At 42.1% G+C, this 10,533-nt stretch overlaps 1 pseudogene; it reads right to left on the bottom strand.

Annotated features, from left to right (window-relative positions):
- Positions 1-281: 281 nt before the first annotated feature.
- Positions 282-8,394, bottom strand: LOC113262980 (charged multivesicular body protein 3-like; annotated as a pseudogene).
- Positions 8,395-10,533: the final 2,139 nt, after the last annotated feature.

Below are 10,533 nucleotides of genomic sequence, written 5' to 3'. Positions count from 1 at the left end.
CATCCCATGATGCTACTAGCATTACCTTGATACCAAAGCCAGATAAGGACAGTACAAGAAAAAAACTACAGGCCAATATCCCTGGTGAACATAGACACAAGATTCTCAACGAAGTACTAGCAAACAGCATTCAACAACAATTGAAAGGATCACACACCATGATCCAGTGGGATTCATCCCTGGAATGCAAGGATGGTTCAACAAATACAAATCAATAAATGTGATGTATATTACATTAATAGAATAAAAGATAAAAATAATATAATCATCTCAATAGATAGGGTGGATCATTTAAAAAAATTCAACGTCCTTTCATGATAAAAACTCTTAACAAATTAGGTATGGAAGTAACATATCTCAACATAATGAAGGCCATATGTGACAACTCCACAGCTAACAACATATTCAATGATGAAATGTTCCTCTAAGATCAGGAACAGGACAGCGGTGCCCACTCCTATTCAACACAGTACTGGAAGACCTAGCCAGAGGATTTATCTGGCTTTGGTGCCAAGGTAAAGCCAGAGCAATCAGGCAAGAAATAAAATAAAAAGCATCCAACAAAATGAAGAAGAAAATTGTCTCTCTTTGTAGATGACTTGATCTTACATGTAGAAAACTCTAAAAACTTTATTTTTCTGTGTTAAAGCAGAAATTCATTAAAATCTATTTATATAGTGTTTTATAAACAACAAAAAAAAGTACACAGTCCTCATCATTCAGGTCAATAACTCTATTCCCAGAAGTGCTTTGAGAGAAGACAGGTTTCTCTGCCCTTCCCTTAAGAAAGAAATTCTGTTTATAATCCTGAAAATGATGCTTTATTATGCCACCTCTTATAAGAACAACCCCACTGAGATCCCAAAACCTCTGCAGAGCGTGAAGAGATTTTAGCAAAGAACCTCCCCCAGCATGCAGGGCCTTCTCGCAGAGGTATCATGCAAGAGACACATAAAAAGGTGGCTGTGTCAGGGGAGAGTATGTGATCTGACAGGTGAGCCATGAAGAGCCTGATGGCCCAGGTAGCAGCTCCACACTGTGGAGCATGGCCAGCTAGGACTGCATAACCTCCAAGCTTTTTCCTACTCCTTATTTTCTGAGGTGGCTTTGGCCTCCAAAATATATCAGTCACATTACAAGGTGCTTTGCCAAAGGCCCCTGCTGTAATTTCAAACAAAACTTTATCAATCCCACTTTTGCCGCTTCTTCCATTTCTTCTAGACCATCCATGCTTTCAAACATATCATCTACCACCTCTTCCATGATCCCAGCCTTCATAATCTTTTTGGAGAATTCCTGTATGGTGCCCTGGATTGATGAGATCTTCACAGACTCTGAGTGGCCTTCATCACTTCGGTGCTCTTGTGCAGGACAGGAACCAGCCACCTTCAAACCACCAACTGATTCTTCATCCCCATAAGCAGAGAGTTCATGTGAGCTTTGGATGCACAAAGCTTGCTCACAGCCTTCCTTGACCTATCATCTCATTAGCCGGAACCACACAGACATCCTTCTGGCCCTTCTTGGCAGCATCTTTCACAGATTGTTTCACTCTTTCTTTTTCTCTTTGGATATCTCTTATTTGCCTATCTGCAGCTCTCATTTCCTTTTCTAATCAGCAAGATCAACATCAGAGAAGCAATTGCATTGCTGTACACTAATAAGGAACTATTTGAAAACAAAATAAAGACACCTCCCGCCCCAGCGTTTAGAATAGCATCCAAAGAAAATTTCTTAGGAATAAATTTAACCAAGGAGGTGAAAGATTTGTATAGTTTCAAACTATAAAACATTGATGAAAGAAACTAAAGAAAACACAATTAAATGAAAGGATATTCTGTGTTCATGGATTAGAAGAACCAACATTGTTAAAACGTCCATGCTAGTCAAAGTGATCTATAGATTCAGTGCAACCCCCATTAAGACTTGAATGGTGTTCTTTATGGAAATAGGGGTAAAGTCCTAAAATTCATATGGAAACATGAAAGACCCTAAATAACCAAACCATCCTGAGAAAGAAGAGCTAAGTTGAATGTATCACAATTCCTGATTTCAAATTCAATCACAAAGCTAGAGTAATCAAAAAAAGTAGGTATAAAAACAGACATGTAGACCACTGGAACAGAATTGAGAACTCAGAAATAAACCCATGCATATATGATCAACTAGTATTTGGCAAAGGAGCTAATACTTCTCAATGGAGAAAAGATAGTCTCTTCAATAAATGGTGTTGGGAAAACTAGATATTCACACGCAGAAGAATGAACTACACCCTTATCTTACACTACTCACAAAATGGATTAAGACTTAGATGTAAGATCTGAAACTGTAAAAGTTCTAGAAGAAAATAGGGGTGTAAGCTCCTTGACCTTGGCCATAACAATGGTTTTTTGGATTTGACACCGAAAGCACAAGAAACAAAAGCAAAAATAAATGAGTGCTACCACATCAATCCAAAAAGGTTTGGCAGAGGAAAAGAAATAATCAAAAAAATGAAAAGGCGATCTCTGGAATGGAAGAAAATATTTGCAAACTGCATATCTGATAAGAAGTTAATGTCCAAAATATATAAGGAAGTCAAACTCAGTAACAAAATCCAAAAAACTAAACCCAAATAAGCCAATTAAAAATGGGACCTGGATAGATATTTTCCCAAGGAAGATCTGCAAATGGCCAACAGGTACGTGGAAAAGTCTACCACATTCATCATATTGCTAATTGTCAGAGAAATGCAAATCAAAACCACAAGGAGTCATCACCTCATATAGGTTAGGATGGCTATTATTGAAGAGACAACAAATAACAAGTGCTAGCTGGAATATAAAGAGAAGGAAATACATAGACTGTTGGTGGAAATATAAATAGGAACGGCCATTATGGAAAAGAGTATGGTGGTTCCTCCAAAAAACCAAAACAAACAAACAAACAAAAAACTTAAAAATAAACTACCATATGATTTATCAATTCTATTTTGGGCACATATCAGAAGGAAATGAAATCACTATCTTAAAGAGATATCTGTGTCCTTAGGTTTATTTTAGCATTATTTACAATAGTCAAGACATGAAAACAACAATGTATCTATCAACGGATGACTGAAAAGAAAATGTGAATATCTATCTATCTATCTATCTATCTATCTATCTATCTATCTATCTATCTACATCTATCTAGATATGTGTGTGTGTGTATTCCATTCATATAATGGAATATTATCTGCAACAACATGGATGAACCTTGAGGGCATTATGCTAAATGAAATAAGTCAGAGAAAAACAAATACTGTATGATCTTACTTATATGCAGAATCTAGAAAAACTGAATTATAGAAACAGTAGATTGGAAGTTGCCAGGGACCGGGGGTGGGAGGGGAGGGGGATGTGTGAAGGTGGTCGAAGGATATAAACCTTCAGCTTTGGGGTGAATAATATTTGGGACTTAATGTTTAGCATGATGACAATAGTTAACAATATTATACTATATACTTGAAAGTTGCTAAGAGAGTAGATCTTAAAAGTTCTCACCATATACACACACACACACACACAAGTAACTATGTGATGTGATGTATTAACTAACCTTATTGTTGTAATCATATTGCAATATATACAGGCTCAACTCATCACATAGTACACCTTAAACGAACACAATATTACATGTTAATTTTATCTCAATAAAGATGGAAAAAAATTCAAGCAAATATTAACAAGAGAAAAAAAGGGAACAGAAATTCAATAAGGCAAGAAAGCAGGAAATATATTCCCTATATGTGTGTACTTTTTCCAGGACAAGGGGGCAGGAGCCAGAGAGCTTCCCATTCCCCTCTTCCACCTCAAACACAAATAAAATATTATAATTCATCCCCTCTAGCAGAACAGAGAATTGTTGCCTCCAGCAGGAACTGTATTCCCCACTAATCTCTGAAACTGTACTTTTTTGTAACTATTTGTAACAAATCATTGAATTAATTTCCTTTTTATTTCCTTATGAGAATACTAAATTACTAATATTATCAAAATGTTCTCCCTCACTGGAAAATTCCCCTGATTCTAGTGTTTGAGTTTATATGATTCCATTTGGAGTTGATTTTAGAAGACATGAATTTTTTTTAAAAGGAAATATTCAGTACTGAAGTTGGTCTAAGCATTCTCCTCTTTGTAGGATCTTTTTTCTTTTTTAGGTTCTTTCTCTCATCTTTTATTCACTCTCTTCTTTAATAGTGCTACTTTCCATACAGCACTTTTCATTTTCAAAATGTATCCAGACTTTTCAAAATAAATGTTGGCCTCCCAAATACAAACCTTGGGGCTCAGATGGACCGTTTGGGGATAATCCCTCAGCCCCCATAAAGAAAGCCGAAGTTTTACCAAAAGTCTTCACTTTACAATCTTCTCTGACTGAACACAGCCTACAGGAGATTGGGTTTGCAGATATTTAGAGCATCTCTTTTTTTCTCCTTTCTTAGAGTGCTTGGGCTGCCAAAATACCACAGCCCATGCAGTAAACACAAGAATTTATTTTCTTAGGGTTCTGGAGACAGGGCAGCCCAAGATCAAGGGGCCAGCTAGTCCTGTTCCTAGGGAGGGCTCTCTCCCAGCAGCAGACGGCAGCCTTCTTGCTGTGTTCTCACCTGATGGACGGGGAGTAGACGCTCTTTGGTATCTCTCATCAGGACATTAATCCTATCAGAGCAAGATGCCACCCCAAGACCCTATTATGCCTTAATTACTTCCTTTCACTCCAAATAGAGTCACATTGGGGATTAGGGCTTCACATGGATTTTAGGAGGACACAAGGCAGTCCACAGCACCCCTGAAAAAACTATACTACAAAGTCAAAATGGACAAATGCACACAGAAACTATCCCTAAGTCAAGTACCCATTGGCATCAGTTAACGGTGGAAAAGACTTAGCGAGTTGTGTCACCCGCCACTGCCTCTTCTGCCCCTCCAAAGGTGGAATCTACTTTCTCTTGTGTTTCAGAGCACTTTAGGAGAGTTCTACCTCCGCAGCAATATGATTACAACAATAAGGTTAGTTAACACATCACATCACAGCTGACACTGCCTGGGCACTTCTGCAAAGATGGAGATGTGCTCCTTCTGCCCACCACGCACACCTCCCTCTCCACTGGAACAGCGGAGCACCTCTTCGTGAGGCAAGCATCTGTCCTTGGGTGCCTTCCATTTTCTCTCTCTTCTCCAGGGACCTGTGTGTGCCATGCTTCTCTCTTTCCAGCAGAAATCTTCCCTTCCATCTCCCTTGCAATCCTTCTAGATGTTGGAGACCATCCATGCCCCCTGCAAAGTGCTATCTAAGAGCAAGCTCCCCCCCGCCCCCATCACCGTTCCTTGGCCTCTCAGCTCTGTGTAGTACATTCAGCACCAGCTTCTGCTGCCTCCTGGAAGCCTTGCCTCCCCCAGTGCAGTCCGCCCTGCAGGTGGAGCTGGAAGAGGCTCGGGTTCAGAAGGGGTTCTCCATCTTGGTGTCATCTCCCACATCCATTGCTACCACTGAGTGGTGGTGGTCCATGGGATACACGCAGTGCCCTGGAGGCCGGCAACCTCCCCATCTTCTCCAGGCCTCCTATCTGCCAGGGCGGAGAACGGCAGAGAGCTGAGCATATCTGAACCCCTGAGATGTGACTGGATGACGAGAGAGTCTGGCTGTCGTTTGCTCCTGCTCCCAGGCTGAAGGGAACGTCTATTTGAGCTTCCCTCAGTGCCTGGGGTGGAGTTGCACACAGGAGAACAGAGACATCCTCCCTTCTTTACTGTAATCCTGAGTCACCCCACCCTCCAACAGTGGAGGACACAGAACTAGGCCCAGTGTTGGGGCACTGTTAGCCACTTCTCTGAGAAGAGCACACTATAAAGAAGCAGAAAGCATAAAGAAAGAGAATAGGAGGACTTACAATGATGCACACAGTTCCTATTTATACCATCAAATTAATCTCCTATCTTTCCTTTTTTCTTCCTTTCTCTCTCTCTTCCTTCCTTCCCCCACACCTCCCTCTTTTCCTCCCTCCCTCCTTCCTTCCATGGCCTCAGACCAATCATTGAGGGCCTGCTCTACAATGCTCTAAGATTTGTTTTGCATAACTTTTATTAAGTTTTTACTAAAGTTATACTCATAAAAACATTCTGTTGGGCCAAAAATTAAAATGTAGTCAGTTAAAGAAGCACCTTAAGCAGATATTCCCCTAATTCAACACTTCGCTTCTCTTGAAAGCTGCATGTTACTTTTGGGGGTCCCTGGGTGGCTCAGTCAGTTAAGCATCTGACTTCAGCTCAGGTCATGGCCTCAGGGACCTGGGATCGAGCCCCACATCAGGCTCCTCACTCAGCAGGGAGTCTGCTTGTCCCACTGTCTCTCCCCCTGTTCGTGCTCTCTCCCTCTCTCTCTCTCAAATAAATAAAATCTTAAGAAGAAGAAGAAGAAGAAGAAGAAGAAGAAGAGGAAGAGGAAGAGGAAGAAGAAAGAAGAAGGAGATGACAACGACGACAACGAATGCATGTTACTTTTAAATCAAGTCTGTAGGGCCACCGGCATATGGTTTAATGGTCAGAGTAAGTCAGCCTGGGTGCAATTCCAGCCCTACCACTGCTGACTGTGCTCTTGACCAAGTTACTCAGGTTCTCAAAGGCTGCATTTCCCCACCTCTGAACATGGTGATAATAATGCTAACTATCTCATTAGACTATTGTGAGGATAATATTAATCAACACATGTAAAGTACGTATGAAAGGGCCTGGCATCTAGTAAGTCTTTAACAAATATCATATATTATTATTATCATATTAGTCTTAAATTTTTATTGAGTACCTATATTATCTGCCTCAAATTTCCCTAGGCAGGTGAGATGTGTGCGTTGACTGGCCTGACTTACTGAATTGCCTGACCCAGGTGAGTGTTTCAGAGTGATGGGAACAAGGACTTGCAGGGCACCTGGGAGCATCGTAACCATGAGGCGTGTGGCACCAGAGTCTCCAAGACACCACTGTCATGACCAGTGGCTGCCATTATGAACATCTGGGATTTCTTCCATTTGCATTTAAGACTCCTCATGAAAACCTGGCAGACAACATTGTACAATAAACTTTCCTCACGAAGCAACATTGTAATGTGCTTATAAAAAATAACGGGTTCTAACACATCCGTGTCTTCACATTATTTTCAAGGGCAGCCATGATTCCTCCCATCTTTCCATGTTTCGACCAGGAGGGAGATAACTCTTCTCAGCTTCCTCGATGCATAGCCCCTTTTGTACGGGGTCTAGGCTCAGTGGCAGAACAGTAGATGCCTGTAGAATGGAACCACGAGGCTCACAGGCAAAATGAAGTAACATGTTTTTAAGCAACCCAGGAAATGGTTTCTCTGTCCTGACGCTCCTCCAGGTCAATGGCTCACATGCTTGCCTTCTCTGGTACAACTCCTCTTGCCCTCCCTCTGTGACCACCTCACACGAAGCTGGAAGTGCAGCCCCAGTAGCGGGCCCCACCCTGGTTCCGGTCAGGAACATTCCCACGAGCACATCAGCTACCCCCTCACTCAACCACAGCACATCAGAACAACGGCTTATCCAGGGATAGAGTCTCTGAAGAGTTCACAAAAATAAAAAATCGTTTATTATTTCAAAAATATTGGGCATTTTTTGCAACGACATGGATCGAGCTGGAGAGTATCATGCTAAGCAAAATAAGTCTGTCAGACAAAGACAAACACCATATGATTTCCCTCACACGTGGAATTTGAGAGACAAAACAAGAGAGTAAAGGGGGAAAGAAGAAAGAGGGAGAGAGACAAATCAAGAAACAGACTCTTAACTCTAGAGAACAAACTGATGGTTCCCAGAGGGGAGGTGGGCGGGGGATGGGTAAAAGAGGGGATGGGGAGGAAGCAGCGCACTTGTGATGAGCACCCCGTGATGTATGGAAGGGTTGAATCACTATGCTGTCCACCCAAAACTAATAGAACACTGTATATTAACTAACTGGAATTAAAAACTTACAGGGTGCCTGGGTGGCTCAGTCGTTAAGCGGCTGCCTTCGGTTCAGGTCATGATCCCAGGGTCCTGGGATCAAGCCCCACATCAGGCTCCCTGCTCAGTGGGGAGTCTGCTTCTCCTTCTGCCTCTGTCTGCCACTCCCCCCCTGCTCGTGCTCTTGCTCACTCACTCTCTCTCACTCTCAAATAAATAAATAAAATCTTGAAAAAAAAACACTTACGACAATACAGGACACTTGGCCGAGGAGCCATGTTGAAATGTGCTTTGACCAACAGGCTTTAGAAGCACTTACCTTTCCTTCCCCGGAAGCAATTGCTCCTCACACCTGCCGAGCTCTGCACATTCACAGAGCACATGGGCAGCGGCTCCACCTTCACACCCACCATGTGCAGTAGGCAAGCAGCTTCTATCGATAATAACAATAATAATAATAGTAATAATAAAAACTCTCACCAAGAGTTTACTTGGTGCCAGTTACGGAGCCCAGGGTCTCGTATGCAGGAGCTGAGCTGTCATTAACCACTCTGAGGATCCCTGTTGAAAGATGAGGAAACCAAAGCTCGAGACAGCAACCTCTCCCCATTTTACAGATGAGAGCTCCAGGGATTCACCGCAGCAGGGGTGGTATGTCCAGGTCTAGCACCAAGTTCTCCAAGGCCTTTTCTAAGGCACCATACCGTTTTTCAGCATCTCCAAGTCACCCATGGGGTCTGAGGCCTTTTGGGCACCACGTGGGGGGCTCACTGTCCCAGCCCAGGAGAGGTCAGTCACAGTGGTCAATTGACTGTGCCTGCAGGCCACGCTCTGTACCCAGACACAAAGATATCTCATAACCAAAGGCAAAGGGCGTGATCCCAGTTGGAAATGACTAACGGGGATCCTTTGCCTCTGAGGCCAGAGCTTGAATCTACAACTAGTTCGTGCCAGTTCCACTGGCGTGCTGTCTACACAATGCGAACCATGGCATTTGGCAATGGCTCTTAAATTTGGCACACTCCACGCTCCTCCTGGACCCACGAGATAACATAACCAAATGTTTTCTGATGCTGTAAGAAATGAGTGTTTTGCAGGTAGGAGGAAATGCAAACATCATCTGTATAAGGGGCTTGCTCCATCCAATCCCAAGGGCAAAATGGCTCACTCCTTCCCGACCCTTCAAAAGGTTAAATGTGAGCAAGGGCCCAGATAAATGGTCACAATGCAAACAAAGTCATGTAAATAAATTCATCTCTGATCTATGCAGGCTCGTGATGCCAAATATGCCATCTGCACCATTTCTCATGATGAGTCGATTTTTCCCCCCTAAATGTCCCAAGCAATGAGAAGATGACCATGTTTATGCAGACCAAGGCATGCATCATTTGATACTCCTGGAATTTTTTTTGGAGTTCAGATCCACAGAGAATTAGTAGCATTTGTGTCTTTCTAGGTTAGCTTGGAGTTGGAAGAAAGAAAGAAATCTCACTAGAAAGGAATAGGGCTCATATCCAGGGCCTGAGAGGGTACCTGCAATTGATTGTGATTTTTAGTGGGTTCTAGCAGCATCTGCAGTCTAAGACTGCTCCCCTTGCCCTTTACTCATTCACTTAGCAAAAGCCTTATCAGAATCTAATTATGGTGGGAGCGTGTTAGGTATTATGGATGCCAAGTTAGATAAAAGACGGTGCTCGCCTTAGAGAGATAGTCCTTGTACTGTGAGAATTTGCTTGGCATGATTTATGGATAACTTCTTGAGAAATAAAAATCAGGAGTCTGTAATCAGAATCACATGTGGATGGAGCTTCTTAAAAATACAAATGACCAGAATGTATCCCTTCAATTACTAATCCATCCACAGCAGAGCTCAGGTATCTAGGTTTTTTAAAAAAACAAAACAAAAATGGAACTTGTAGGTCAAGGGTCATCAAACATCTTTTTGTAAAGAGCCACAGAATAAATATGTTCAGCTTTGTGGGTGATACAACATTTGTTGCAACGACTCACCCCTGCCATTGTAGCCTGAAAGTAGCCACAGACAACATGAGAGTAAGAGGGTGTGGCTGTGTTCCCATAGAACTTGACTGTTGCAAAAACAGGCAGCACGCTGGATTTAGCCCGTGGGCTGTAGTTTTCCATGTCCTGTGCTATATGATTCTTATAGGCAACTAGGCTTGAGATCTACTTGCCTAGAAAATATTGTGACTTTGTGGGCGTGGGACGAACACTACCACAGATAGGAACAGAAGGAATACTGCTTTTCTCAGCCACATCAGAGTGCAGAAACCTTCCTTCAAAACAAGCCTTACAATGCTTACATTGAATCTGGTCAAATACTTCGCAGAGATCCATATTCAAGCGCCCTTGTTGTTGGAGGTAGGGACTTTTACTCGATAGACAGTCTACACCAAGAAATTAATCTACCTGCATTCTAAGTTTTTCTGAGATCAGAAAAAAAATAGATATTTCTATGATTATTAGATGTATCATTGCATCTTAGGATCTGGTGTAGAAAAGAAATATAGAGCTTTCGAAAGACAGTTTTTAAA

The sequence above is a fragment of the Ursus arctos genome, unplaced genomic scaffold, assembly GCF_023065955.2.
Source record: "Ursus arctos isolate Adak ecotype North America unplaced genomic scaffold, UrsArc2.0 scaffold_2, whole genome shotgun sequence".
Classification (NCBI taxonomy): Eukaryota; Metazoa; Chordata; class Mammalia; order Carnivora; family Ursidae; genus Ursus; species Ursus arctos.
This window is presented reverse-complemented; position numbering and strand designations above follow the sequence as displayed.